Raw genomic sequence first — 15,141 nt, forward strand, 5'->3', positions numbered from 1 at the left:
AGGTGAGTATTGTCGTCCAAGACGTTTCGCCGACAACGCTAGTTCAGGGGTTTGACGTGTGCCGTTATGTCCGTATGTCCCTCAATTTGACTCTTGTGTTATGTTGGAGACCCCTTGTGGGAGTAACACAAATCTTGGGTGAAATCATAGAATGGAAGGGTGAAATTCAAGATGGCTGCAAAGATAGCCAGCATTCCATTAAAACCAAACAGCCACTAAACTATATAAACTGTCATATCTTGGTATGCCAGAACTATGAATTTGGTATCTATGTATTATATGTTATACGAATTAAACCCACATATATATATATACGGCGTGAACACAAACTTGTAATATTATATATTTTAGAAAAAATCTCTACCTTTGGCTTTGTATATGCTAATATCAAATGGTATAAGTATTTCTATATGTAAATGAATGTCTGGGGGATTGTAAAAGACATTATGTTTACAGCAAAGAAATATAAGATTTATAGGCTTTAGTTTAAGATATTACATTTCAGAAATTGATTAATATGTTCTGGGTGTTAGGTATAACGGAAGGTCTACATGTATAATGTTTATGTCAGCCCCCCCCCCCCCATAACGCTTATAGGACATGTATTACTAAACAGTATAGCATATCCTGTTTGAATTATGTGAACTCCCAAAGTACACCCTGTCTCGTACACGACACCCATCATTTCTGGTAACTAAATGAAACGATAGTATAGAAAGAGTATAAGCGTATCGATTAGACTTGCTATTTTTAAAGATTATATTTTTGTGATATCTAAATCAAGCAAAAATATGTTTTAACTGTAAAGTTTAATGTTCTTTATCTGGAAATATCTCTTCAGAGTTTTATCTTCTCTATATTTCAATTGCTTTACAACGAGTTATTTAGAATCAGTAATCTGAGAATAATTCGATAATATTCCTCCATGTCAAAAGTGTTTAAATCATTATCTAAATGAAGACAATTTTCCTTCCTTAATGAACCGATTACACTTTTTAAGGTCTTTGAATCTTCTTTGATGTCAAATGTAATCAAATTGTCCATTGTATATTTAGTTTCAAGGAATTGGAAGTATTGATCTATTCTGATCTTTTCCTGTGATCTCAACGTTGCCTTTAAAGTCTTTTTCATTTCATTATGTTTAAACAAACTTGCCGTCAAGTGGTTTGTTATTGTGAAAACTTTTTATTGCAAAGATAGGCGATTTCGCCGCAGGTCTAACGATGACTATCTAATGAGTTGTACTGAAGATAAAACAAGGTAAGCTAATCGCATATATGCAAGAACGATCCTGAAACTTGAGGTTTTTGCTATTAAATTTTCGATAAAAAAACGACACCAGAAATTGTTAATTATATGTGAGAACTTCCTCTATACAGGTGGTATAAGGTGGTACGTTACCGACACCGTGACCATAATTATACCAAATATGAATATTCTATTAGTAAGATAAATACACTTGTCCACCTGCCACCAGTCATAAACTTTACTCTCACCCACAAAAACAAGAAAACAGTATTCAACAATGTCTTTGTAAAATCTAAACCAAGATACCAACCATCAATAAGATGCTTACTCCCAGCTAACCTACTTAAAGGACAATATTGGCGCCAGTCATTATCATATAGATGATAGAACTGGTTAAACACGTTCCAAATATTATTTTATCACAGAGATCATTGCTACGATAGATGTGGAATCAATGTTTCAACAAACGGAAGTGACGAACGCAAAAGGAAAACACGAGTTATCCATCTATATAACTAATTGAATTGACGGGTGATAACAGGTACATGGGCGAATTTCTGCCCACTAATAATTCCTTCGAAAATCAAAACTTGTTGTGTGAGACTGTGAAAGGATATCTGACAATTCATAAAAAAATTGAATGTTACTAGATAAGAGAACATATAAGAAAAATAGAAAAAGTCCGTGCATTACCATGTTTTTATAAGGATAGAATGAATAAACACGCATGAATGTACGGACTGTGTCTATTTTATTCGTGTTCTCTTATCTAATGACATTTAATTACTTTTTTGACTTGTCAGATATACTATTACAGTCTTATATAACAACTTTTGGTCTTCGAAGGAATTATTAGTGAGCAGAAATTCGCCCACTCGTCACTTCAGTCAGTTATATAGAGGGATAACTCGTGTTTTCCTTTTGCGTTCGTCATTTCCGATTGTTGAAGCATTGATTGCGCTTATATCGTAGCAATGATCTCTGTGATAAAATAATATTTGGAATGTATTTAAAAAGTTCTATCACATATGTGATAATGGCTGGCACCAATATTGTCCTTTAAACTAAACCATAACTTTTTTCCAGTACACAAGTTGGCTCTCAATTACTCTCAATCCCTTTACGCCCTAAGCACACAATCTACCGCAATAACAGCACAATGTTCAAGGCTGTCACACAGTAGATAATTATTTACAATAAGTTACTAATTACTTTATTATCACATTCCCTTAGTTTTCGTCCGTTGCTATCAACTGAACATCGGCAGCCGGAATCCAATCATACGGGCGACGAAGCTGTCCATAAGGATTAAAAAACAATCAGATAATTCAAAATACAGGGCACTGTATATTCATGTATAAAAAAGGGGACTATTCTACACTAATCCAAATATTCTAGGTTTTCTGTTGACCATGAATCTGGTAAAATATTGACATTGCAAATTAATACAGATAATTGGCCACTATTTATCTGTGACACGGCTATTTTAGTGGCTCTAGGTATATTAGAGTCGAGTTTAAAATAGGACTTCGAATGAACAATCCCACTTGATTCATCAAAGAAAGGGGGATCGAAAGCACTTGCCTTTTTCAGGAAATCGAATGGTGAATTTGTTTTTACCCTACCCTTTCTTATTCTGGGTTTAAAAAACCTATTTTACCATCCAGTAAATATTTCTGTGCTAAATGACGCTGTCACGTTTGTATCTTGATCACGAATCGTTTGTTTTTTTTGGGTTTTTTTTTTTTTTTAAATTCAGAGATTTTTCTCTTTGGACTCTCAAATCGACAGTGAAGCAGCCTCAATCCACATACAAGATCACTTCCAGGCGATTTAAATCTAACTTGGCATTGATTTATCCTTCACATGCTCTTGGCCATTTGTGCTCAGTCATGTTTCTGTTTTAATTTCAAAAATAAGTGCGAACACCAAGGATACTTCATCTATAAAGTAGGTTGGATTTTTTTTATACATTGGAGGTCCAAACATTTAATTCAGGGAAATCAACAGTTCATTGATTAATCTTTAGATTTTTTACAATGGCAGAATTATTAAGTCTAAATTCATTGCCAAGTTTATAAGAAAAAAAATAGGGAAACAAATACAAATACATATCAGGCAACTATGTGACTCATCACTGTGATTTGCTATCCACAAAAGTACATTTATCTATACCAGTGACCAATTTGTATGAATTACTCTCCAGAAACACAACTACAGCTATTTCTGTGATTTACCCTTCAAAAACGTAAATATAGCTACATACTAGTGAGTAAGTTCTGCTATTTATAATCCTTGAGGGGCATTTAGAAATTGATTTATGATATAATACTAGAACACTTAGTTTGGATACAATATACTGCAACGTTTCAACAAGATTTCACCAGTCGTTTTCAAGCAAATACCTAATGTACAAATGAGACATATCATGGGTGAAATATATACAATCAACAATATCGTTAATTAATGAGCTGTATAGACAGGTGACAAAGATTACTTTACAGTTTTTATAAGAATATAAGTCTACTTGGAGTAAGTTTTTAGTTATTGTAATGATATAAAAACGTTTAAATCGTTGTAATCATATAATAATGAGTTCGATAATAAAATTTTTAACAATGGTTACAGTATTTGATATCTTTTTAATATTTTGACCAACCTATAATTTAAATTTGTGGTGACTTAATCTTAATGTTTTAGAGAATTAATTTTTGATTGCATTTATAGTTTGAGTAAATAAATGAATATATTCAAAGCCACTAAAAACGCAATGCCTAATTCGCGAAATATTTCTAGTAAACGTTTTCTTGGACTTTCCTATCTTATGGCACATAGGTCAAACTTGTGATGGATCTCTTTTTGTGGAGTTCTGGGTTTGAACCCAATATCAGTTCTCGGTAATGAACTTTGTTCCTGCAGACGCACCACTTGTCTTTTTTCACGATTTTAAGCAGTCCCTTGTCACACGTTTTGCACGTGCATTCCTTGCACTCTGACCCTTTAAATACAGATTAAAATTTCAACATTCATCACTTCGGAAAAATGTCACGCCTTACACAAGAAAACAGGAACAGAGCTATTGGCATGCTGGATCAGGGGGCTTCACAGGTAGCCGTCGCCAGACATTTTAATGTCCACCCATCGACCATTGCTCGCCCCAGACAACTCTTCCACGCCACTGGAAGAGTTGCCGATGGACCCCGACCTGAAACGCCACCTGTAACAACCGCTGCTCAAGATCGCCACATCCGACTACAGCATTTGCGCAACAGGTTCCAGTCTGACGTTTCGGTTTTGTGCATTTGTAGTGAATTCTTTCATGAAATTACCCACAGATGCTTGTTATCTCGATTTTGTCAATTGTTATGTACATTTGTTAAAAGTTGTTGCAGTAAATAAACTTTGAATTTGGCATTGCGTTTTTAATGGCTTTGAGTGTACATAAGTTAACAATTATACCAAATAAATTACTGTTTGTATTGGTGACCGTAATTCTAAATGATCTGGTCGTAGGCTATTTACTATCTAGCAACGTAAATATAGCTAAACCACTGCCTAATATCTGTAACACCCTATAGAAACTCAAATATTGCTATACCAGTGACACACATCTGTGGTTTACTATCCAGAAAGGTAGACCACTACGTTCTCGTTATTTACTATTCATAAACGTTAATATAGCTATATCAGTAATTAATTTCAGTGATTTACTGCCAAGACAAGTAAATCACGAACTATAATGTACAGGTCTCGAATCTCGCAAATACCTCTAATCTAAAATGAACATGCTCTGCGTAATGGTGAAGTCAAATACTCCACAAATCCAATTATCTATTTCTCTTTTGATGTTGATGTTTTTATTTTGCTTAATTTGTTTTCTCTATCTTTTGTATACAATGGATATTACTTTAACTAAACATGGTACTGATAAAACATCATACGTAAACATAATATTTTGGTAGCTGAAAGATTTTAATATCGGAGATATTGATTTTACTTTTTACCAGACACATCAAAAAATAATACGGGTGATGGGAAAATCTTATGAATTGAGATTTTTAAAGAACATCCATCAATCTAATTTATTTGCTTCAGTTCATTGTCGACATGCTGGGTGCTTGTATATAGATCATGTTCCTTCCGGCTGAATATCAACCTTTAAAACCTGGGATTTATTTATTACAGGTTTGGTTTTAAACATTTTGATAAGCTTAAATGCCAAAAAAAGAACACTGAAATTTTGATTTCGAGGAGAAATCTACGACCAGAAAGTGGAATGTAAAGAAACAATGTTGTTAAGAAAGCCGGGATAGATTTTTCTTTTATTTCTTTCGTCTTAGGAGGCTAATGACATTAAAATCCTACATAGCGTCAAGATGGTTTAAAGAAGCTGAACCCCTTTGACTTCGAAAACAAATAAAAGTATTTGATTGGGTGAATCCGACGTGGGTGCATAATTTGCAATCTACAAATATAGGGTGATAGAACTCGGCGCCGTGGGACACTTACAAGAAAGTAACAGAATGACCGACGGACATATTCAATGTTGGTAACTGAAAATAGAAAAGGGTGCGTACATAATAATTCTGCTTGATGTGTGTAATTTATCACATGGTTGAGTATATGAAATAGTAGCTTCACATCTTTCCATCGATAGTATTGACAATGCATATAATAACATCCACTATTTCCATTCCACTAAACGTCGCTCTAATTATATATCATTTGATGGCTTGTTTTGTTACTTTTCACAATGCCCCAAACTGGAAGGGATGTTCCCTCACTCAAGTAATTATACTCAGTAGAAAGGACGCATCTCAAATTCATCGTTCAACTTGTGGGCAGGGATCGATGATGTGTAATTATGGAAGGTCTGTTTAACTTTCATTATAAGCGATACTGATCGGAACCAGACAAGAGACGACTTCTGACTTTCACCGTGTATGTAATTAAGTCCACGAAGCAACCGATGAATTTCCACGTCGGAAAATGATGTATATTTACGTTGCGTCGAATGAAAAAGGTTATAAATTATTCCAAATTACTAATCGCTCTTTACATGGCTTCATAAATCTCGATGAATAAACATTCGCGACTAACGAGAAGTTAATGAATTGAGTCTTGCTGGAAAACGATCGTCTGTGAATTAATCACGAGACAAACTGCATGTACCAAAAGCAAACAGTGATGTGTTTTTTGACCTTTCTTCTTAAACGGCACACATTTTTTTAAAGCTCATGTATAAACATTGACTAGCGACGAGCCTTGTATTTTGCGTTGCATAAAGAATACATTTTTAAATCCCCTGTCTAAGGAAGGGATAATATTTTCATCAAATAAGATATACAAAAAAATAATCACTAAACTAGTTGTCAGTGTCGCAAAAACATAACTTCTCAGCTCTCAGCAACTATAGTCTGTCCAATAAATTTCCCTCCAAAAAAACGTAACTATCTACGAATAATTTGTCAATTTGGCTATGAAATATATCATTAACAAGTTATATATGGATTCCAATCTTTGAAACCTGGTCCTTTTAATAAACATTAGTGGTTTATTATTTCCATTTTTTAAATTTCACATGGCCAACAAGTTCTGTTTTACTATTTATGGTTAACTTGGGACAGGCACTAAATAGATTTTTATTTCCGTGACAAACATTACGACCTACCAAAGGATGGACTGAGGTTAATCCCAATACTTTTCAATTTCTCTTCCCCAATTAATTAGCTTCTTGAGACATTTCTAGAGGATCAATTTTGAAGGTCTAATAAAGTAAATGATCTTTTCCCGCCACATTCGTTATTAATTGTCTGCTCATAGATTCCCTACTTCCCTTCCCCTTCATGCTAGACCAATAAAAAGTCTGCGTTTCGCGATTAAAATTATTTCAATTAGCTACATACACAAGACGTACACAAATTAATTTGTGTCTTTAACAGTTTCTCGGTTTGTGTCGAGAATTTATATAGCAATAAATTTGTTTTATTGTCTCGATCTAGACAGTACAGATTATAAACCTAAAAATTGTAGCATTGCCAGATATTGTATCAGGTAACTTACTGTTACTATTGGGTTCTTATTAATACCGAAAAATTGGTTTCAAATTTAAAAAGCGATCATTTTGTCGGATCGTCGTATTACTTTTTACAATAGCTAATACTTCTGAAGATTCCAAAACGCGAATATGAGCGTGGTTTTAAGGGTCCAGTTTGAGTTTAATTTTGCGCAAGAAACATTCTTTGAATCCCATATAATCCCCAAACCGACATTAAATCATGTCTTCTATATTCTTCTGTGTGTGAATTCCCGGTGCTTTTTCCAATGATTGGGGGTATTTCGAGGTGACATAATCCATATCCCTCAACCCCCTGCTTATTTAAATGAGTCATGGATTTGATGCATTACGCTATATTAGATTTTTATGCCCACATCTGATACAATGTTTGGTAATTTTAGCTTTTATGGGAATAGACGCAATGTCATTTTGTTACTTGTCGATATCAAAAGTAGACACATTATAATGTATCAGTTTTGAGCATTAGGTTCATTGCATCTTAAAGACTATAAACTGAAAAAGACTTGGATTTATGATGAAATCTAATTGGTTTGCGTTTCCACGCGCTTTGGTTATTTTCTGTCTTTTAATGTTTGTGTCCTGATTATTTTTCAATTGTACTTCAATTGTTTGGACACCCAGATGCATTCAGCATCCCCTTTTTTAAATTAAAAGGTAAAGCCCTTGTGATCGGTTCTATGGCCTCTCTTTTTATAGGAACTTGTGAGCTGGAATGGAACTAAAACGTTTGATTCTGGGAACGTGTAGGGGGGAGAATTTCACCGACTGTTATCGTATTGTTTAGGTTTAGGCAATGCGTACACTGGTTGTTCGTCCCACCAGAGCCATGTTATTTCTTGCCGAAGAAGCCCCTTTCTGTTTTCTTCAAGCATTTGTATTCTACAATTCTTGTTGCCAATAAGTGGATTTAACCGGCGTTTGATGATTTGTTTTATTCTTTCATTTATCTGAGATTTTAAAAAAAGATTAACACACAAACACTGTATCTGCAAATATTACCACATAACCGTTTTTACTTTATTTTCCTAATCAAGTAAAGATCTTTTACCTTAGGTTAATGTTTCAAGTAAAAAAAATGTGTCTTTAATTACATTGATTTAAAAGAGAAATTCCATGTAATTACGTGTACGCATCTTGAAATATTGACTGTTGTAACCATTGCGTGGTTCTTGAGTCAGATTGTTTATGGGAAGACCTACACGTACAGTGTTATATTGCGTTGGTCAATCCGGCGTTATTTATGTGATCACTTGCCCAGTCACCTAAATCTGGTAGAGTATCGCTGTTTTCTGCAGATTTCCTCAGCCGTCACTAAATTATCTCCAGCTCAATTTTGACCAACAGATCAGGCACACATCTCATATTATTAGAGTTGATTTGATCGCCTTGGAAACGCAAAATTGCGTTATGAACCGCTTTTCATTCCACAGCGACCCTGTGATCATCTGGACCAAGACGAATTACTATACCACGTGCAGTATTGTATTGACATGTTTTGACTAGAAGCTTCCCTCATTCAACAACATCTTCTTCAGCCAACGATAACGTGACTAATAATACTAATTGTATTGTCTACGAGAAATGAGCGAGGAAAAAGAAATAAAAGCAAAAAATATAAACATCAGCTTGATGTAGCAAAGTGAATTGAGTCTGATATTTTAATAATGAGATTTCGATTTGTATCTTGCATTTCATCACTTGATTGTTGGAAAATTGGAAATTGTTCTTGTTGTGTCAACATGTTCTTTACATTAAACGATCTGGTAGTAATGGTTGCTATACCTGGCTGTAATATTTTACTGAAGACTTGAATTGACTTTTGAAACTTACACCGTTCGTTTGAATTGTTCATATGGCCTACAAAAATTTTGATGTGTGCTTTGGCATTAATGAAATAATTGCCCCTAAATATAAGGCCACATTTAGTTATACTTATAAGAACTGATAGGTGTCGTGGACGAAGCAATGTGTTATTTCTAGATTCTTCAATAACACTTCACATACCTGATACATTGCATCTCTGGTTTATATTTTTACTTAAACCAGTTTTGTATTTAAAAAGGCCTTATGTGCTCTCCCTACCGAGAATATTTGGGCTCAAAATAAAGAAAAACTATCGTAATTGTATGGACGTCAAATTCATAGGATTTAACATACAAGTCTACCGTCTCTGTAATGAGCCTAAATGTGTATCGGAGTTTAGATACTGCTGAAAATAGTCTCTTTTGACATAAATCACATTGGCTACTTTATGAATAAAGTATAGTAAAATTAGCCCTGAGTAGACACATATACTATATATAATTTGATTACATCTAAATAAAATCTACATTTACCGTCTGGAGAAGAAATTATTTAATGTATATTCTGTCAAGATCAAAAGTTTTTTATTCCAAAGAAGTTAGACTGCTATTAGTTCAATGGAGTAATGAACGAAATACATGTCCTTTATTTCGCCATCTCTATAATGTAGACGGTATAATTGGCCAATTTACTGTCATCTGTTAAATACCCGGAACCACTTTAATATTCAATACATAATTCCTGATAATTGACATACTTAAGACGCACGTTACAGCCATAGCAAATTGGATAACATTGTAAATATTGTCGCTATTGATTCTCGGAAGATAATCATTAATCAAGGTTTTGCGTTACGTAAATAAATATTCATAAACTTGCATAACACGATGTAAATAAATCAACACCGCTGAATCAACTCTCCAATTCTATTGCCGTCCATAGTGCTGAATCTTAATTTGTTGTTAAGCAGCAGGAAATCTGTGTCACAGTACAATAAATATTTATTAACGTAGTGTGCAATGTGCATAACAAAATAACATATTGCATGTAAATCAAACCCTCTCTACTAATTCCCTAATACCATTTTTTTCTGTGGGCCTGCTTTCTAAAGTAGATTGGCCTGTTATGTCATTGACAAATAGATTGACAATCGACTCATGTTTTGATTACTCATTAGTCACGATTCGTTTGCTCATCAATTATTCGTCTACAAGTTGCTGGTAATTGTGTTTGAGTGAGCGAATCAGTCAGGGACACCAGCACGGTAAATTCTTTAATTATGATCGTATTAAGTGAGAAGTGACCTTTGTCCACCTCGTTTGTCGATATATCAACCAGTTTGACGTGTGGCGAGTCGCTGACCATTTTGTTTCCTAAACTTGGCGAATGTCAGGAACCACTAAGCAAAATTCTATAACTTACAATAATTACATCCAAGATAATCCAATTATTAAAGGGGAAAAACTTATACGATTTCAGGTCAAACATTGATCATGACCATTATTGATAAAGCAAATTTCTTTACTACGTGATATTGCCTTATCCTTTTGTTCCCTAAATAAACAATGGTTTAACTTGCAGTAATCAATTTATATTAATCCAGTTGGATAACGAGATTGGTAAGGGAGATTACACTAAAGAATTATTCATTGATGCCCATCTAGGAAGTGGATCGTCTCATATGAAACTATTATCGACGACTTAATGCAACCCTTTTTAAATGGCAGAAAGAAGGCATGTGCAATCGATCTTAACACCCTCCTGTAAATTAGTTCTACAAAACACCCCCTCCTTTAAATGACTACTACAAAATACATTCTCCGGTAAATGACTTCTACAAAACACACCTTCCAGTAAATGAATTTTACAAAACACTCCCTCCAGTAAATGACTTCTACAAAACATACTCCCCAGTAAATGAATTCTACAAATCCCCAAATAAATACATGTCACATATTAATTAATCGCACATTTATTTTTTTCAAAAGTATCGAACAATCAAACTGTTTCTCAACTATACAGTTTCACAACTTTCTTTCGGGTAGAATCAAAGATATCTTACCCCCAAAGCATCGACCAATGAAATTGCGTAGCTCTGCTTAACTTTAGCTCGAAATGTTAATCATTGAACTCAGTCAAGACATTCACCTAATGCACATCTACATCAGGTTTAAACATTCTACCTCAATTAAAAGCAGAGTTGTTATGTTTCAATGTCTTGACCAATCAAATTGCTTATCGCTCCTTAGCCTAAGCAGAAAATTCTCATCATCGAACTTAGTCAAGGTAATGATATAATGAATCTATACTCGGAGTTTCATCGCTCTCACTTAATTATAACCAAAGTTATCGTGCCCCAAAGCATCAACCAGTCAGAGTGCTTATCTGTGCTTACCTTAAGCAGACAATGTTCATCTTCGAACTCCATCAAGGCATTCGCCTAATGGACACCTAAGCCAAGTGTGAACATTCTAACACAATTAGAATGAGAGTTATTGTGTTCCAAAGTCTCGGCCAATCAAATTGCTTATCGCTCTGCTTACCCCGAGCAGAACATGCTCATTATCAAACTTAGGCAAGGTATTGATGTAGTGAAACTATACACCAAGTTTCATTACTCTCACTTAATTGGAACTAAAGTTATCGTGTCCCAAAGCATCAGCCAATCAAATTGCTTATCTCGGCTTACCCTAAGCAGACAATGCTCATCTTTGAACTCTATCAAGGCATTGCCCTAATAAACACCTACGCCAAGTTTGAACATTCTAGCTTAAATAGAAGGAGAGTTATTGTGTCCCCAAAAAGTGTGACGGGCATACGGGTGGACGGACACACAGACGGGCAGACAGATAGACAGACGGACGAACCCATTTTAATAGTCCCCTGCTTTCTTCGAAAGGCGGGGAACAAAAAGAATATTTTAAGATTTTAGTATGATCCTAAACTATACTTACAGCCACAGTTGTGACGAAGTCGTGAGGGAGAGACGTGGGACTTACCGCTAACTTGACACTAAACAAGTCCTTTCGGAACTAACATTTTTTTATACGTTTCACCGATGTGGTTGCTTGTATAGTTGAATTTTACTACATATGTTTACATTCGTATTTCTTGTAGCATATGGCAGATCATGACTCGTGCTGGCATTGCACAATGGTTTCTTTGGGTTGTATTGCTGATTGTTTTCAAATTTGAGTGAAGTCTGTGTCACTACAGACCCGGGACTGTACAGCGCAGTGGATGCTTACGGCTAGCCCCCGGATCCATTAACTTTTTTTAAGTTGTTTGTCGGTTTGTGTTTTTCTGAGTATGATGGCTTGTCCGTGTATTTGTTTTTGTGTAAATTTTGTGTGGTGCAGTCCCCCTGAACTTACTGTATATAGTGTATTTTATTTCAAGAATTTGCTTGTGTGTGGTTGTCTTTATCTTAGCAACCTGGGATCGAAACCACGACACTTGACCCTGGCTACCAACCCTGCCATATTAGATTTACGTAAACATGGACAATCTGAAACTTTGTATCGTCTACGTCTTCTAGATATCTATGTACCTTATGAACCCGTTGTTGTTTATGTACGTGATAGTCTGACAGACAACCCAGTCCCTAAAGGGCAACCGGTACAAAAGGACAGATTGCTGGAGATCGATTTTAATATTGATCACAACACACGATGAATATTGTAGTTGATATTTTGCATCACTCGATTTCATCTGTTAAAAGTAACAGAATTTAAGGCTTGGTTTTAAGGTAGTTTAGTGTTCCGTTGGTGTTAGGAAGTTCGTTGATGTTATTAAGTACCAGGAGATTTTGTGTTTAAAATATTGCTGCCACAGCGACATCATCGGGGTCATCGATTTAAAATAGATAAGTCTTACTGATAGTCTTTGCTTATCCGAAAAATGGTCTGCTTGATCTCGTACCTGATGGATGTATTCCAGGTAAAATTAAATGGCGATAATTCTTTGGGGATTTCTTTTTATTGTATAGTCTATCTTAAGTCCCAGATCAATTTAAAGGAATATATCATTAGCTATTTTATCAATGTTAATAACCACCTTCCACCTCGTTCATCAAGAGTGCATGAACATGACCTACTCAAACATACTATCATAGAAATAGCACAATCTAAGCCTTAAGCAGGATGAATACAACCCACAGTATCAATTTCTGTTTAAATGAACAGTAACGTGGTAAACACGGTGGACAACAATTTTGATTCTAAATTGATTCTAAATTTTTAAGTCTGCAAAAGTAAAAAGAAACAACACCAAATAGCAATAATCTTCACCCTCGAAGCCAATTATACAAAATACATGTTCTGCAATTTCCGAAACTTTTTATTTCATCTTTAGATGGAAATGAATGTGTAGTTATTAGGTAACAGATTGATTTCCCTCCCAGATGATTACACTGACTTCTATTAACACAACTGTAAAAGCTATTATGGAAAGTGGGTCGTTTGATTACCGCATACATGACATTTAAAGTAGAAGTTATGAAATAAAATGAAATGAAAAATAAAATTAGTTTCCTGCATCGGACTAATGAAATCCGGCATATGCTATGTAGTGTGCAATGAGGGAAAATTTTCCAGAACAGCTTCGTTTTCGCCTACACTTAATCTTTGTCGGGACATTGTTCCTGCACAACTGACAATCACTGACCTGGTGAAACTATCAACTTAAATGCGAATACTTCTGCAAATATGAACACATCATTTAGGTTGTAATGAACTATTTGAGAGCTAATTAAACGACAGCGTAAGCCTATCCTGAATAAATTCGCCTAACTTAGTCGAATTTGAACTGCCGTTGTTCTTTGTGGGACATTGTTCCTGCACAATTGACATGGCGAAACTATCAACTCATATGCGAATAATTTTGAAAATAAGAACACATCATATAGGTTGTAATCAGGTATTTAAGAGCCAATTAATGACAGCATAAGCTTATATTGTATACATATTATTTGGATCAAATTTAGCCTAAATTAAACCCTTAAATTCAAAAAGCTCGTAGACTGGCGAATTAACATTCAGAAAACAGTTAATAGCTACACAAATTCCGAAAAAAAGCAAATAAAGCTGTCAAACACAAAAAAAATGTATTTAAGGCTTGTTTAATAGTGATCCCCGCCATAGATTTTGGAGCATTGAAATACCCTCTGAAATGAAGTTTGATAAAGATTACTCCAAATTTTTTTTATTAAAACCAAGCTAGTATTTTTAAATAGTTTTGTTCAACAGCCGATGTTCCTGCCTGCTATGAATTGAATTTCAATAGTTTATAACATGTGTTCATAAAGCTCAGTGGTGTTCAGAGTCATATTCCAAACGGACGTAGTCATAACATGTGTATAATATAGTATCATCAGTTATAAAGGGCATTCAAATTCAATGTTCCTGAAAACAAAATACAAATTGATGTATATCAGAGGAACGTGCCAAAGAAACTGGGACTCCCAAGACAAAGTAATCTAAAAGAGTACGCATACACTGCATTGAACGGACCTACATGTATAGCCATCTATATCTTTTACAAGTTCGGTATCTATCAGGAATCTTGGATTTTTCAATCTAGAGAATTTGACCAAAATATGTTTTCTTATATTCAAAAGAAAGGTCAATGATTTCTAGTTTCTATTCAGAATTGCTACCATGAGACATTAAGAATTTTATCATTCCAAATAAAATAATATAATACATACATTTTAGTGTATATTTAGCTCATTGTCTTTCGAAATATGAGCGTGACAATAAAAAGGGTTTATAGCTTAATGAACTAGTAACGAACCAATACATTAAACATAAAAGTAAATTGAAGATGGTTCAATGAGTTTTCTAAGATCTAGCTTACGCTGTTAAGACTACCAGGCCAATCTCGGCTGCATAGAATAGAAGGAGTCATGCGATATAATCGTGTTAATTGTCACGATGAAGGTGGTATTGTATTCTCTTTGGATGGTTGAAATAAATCTGTGGAAATTGGTAGGGAGAAAAAAGTACAAGTCC

At 34.6% G+C, this 15,141-nt stretch overlaps 1 protein-coding gene across 1 annotated transcript in view; it reads left to right on the forward strand.

Moving 5' to 3' along the window:
- The window catches only part of LOC126822520 (transmembrane protein 151B), a 70,582-nt gene that overhangs the window by 52,399 nt on the left and 3,042 nt on the right, over positions 1–15,141 (forward strand). The window lies entirely within an intron of this gene.

The sequence above is a fragment of the Patella vulgata genome, chromosome 5, assembly GCF_932274485.2.
Source record: "Patella vulgata chromosome 5, xgPatVulg1.2, whole genome shotgun sequence".
Lineage (NCBI taxonomy): Eukaryota > Metazoa > Mollusca > Gastropoda > Patellidae > Patella > Patella vulgata.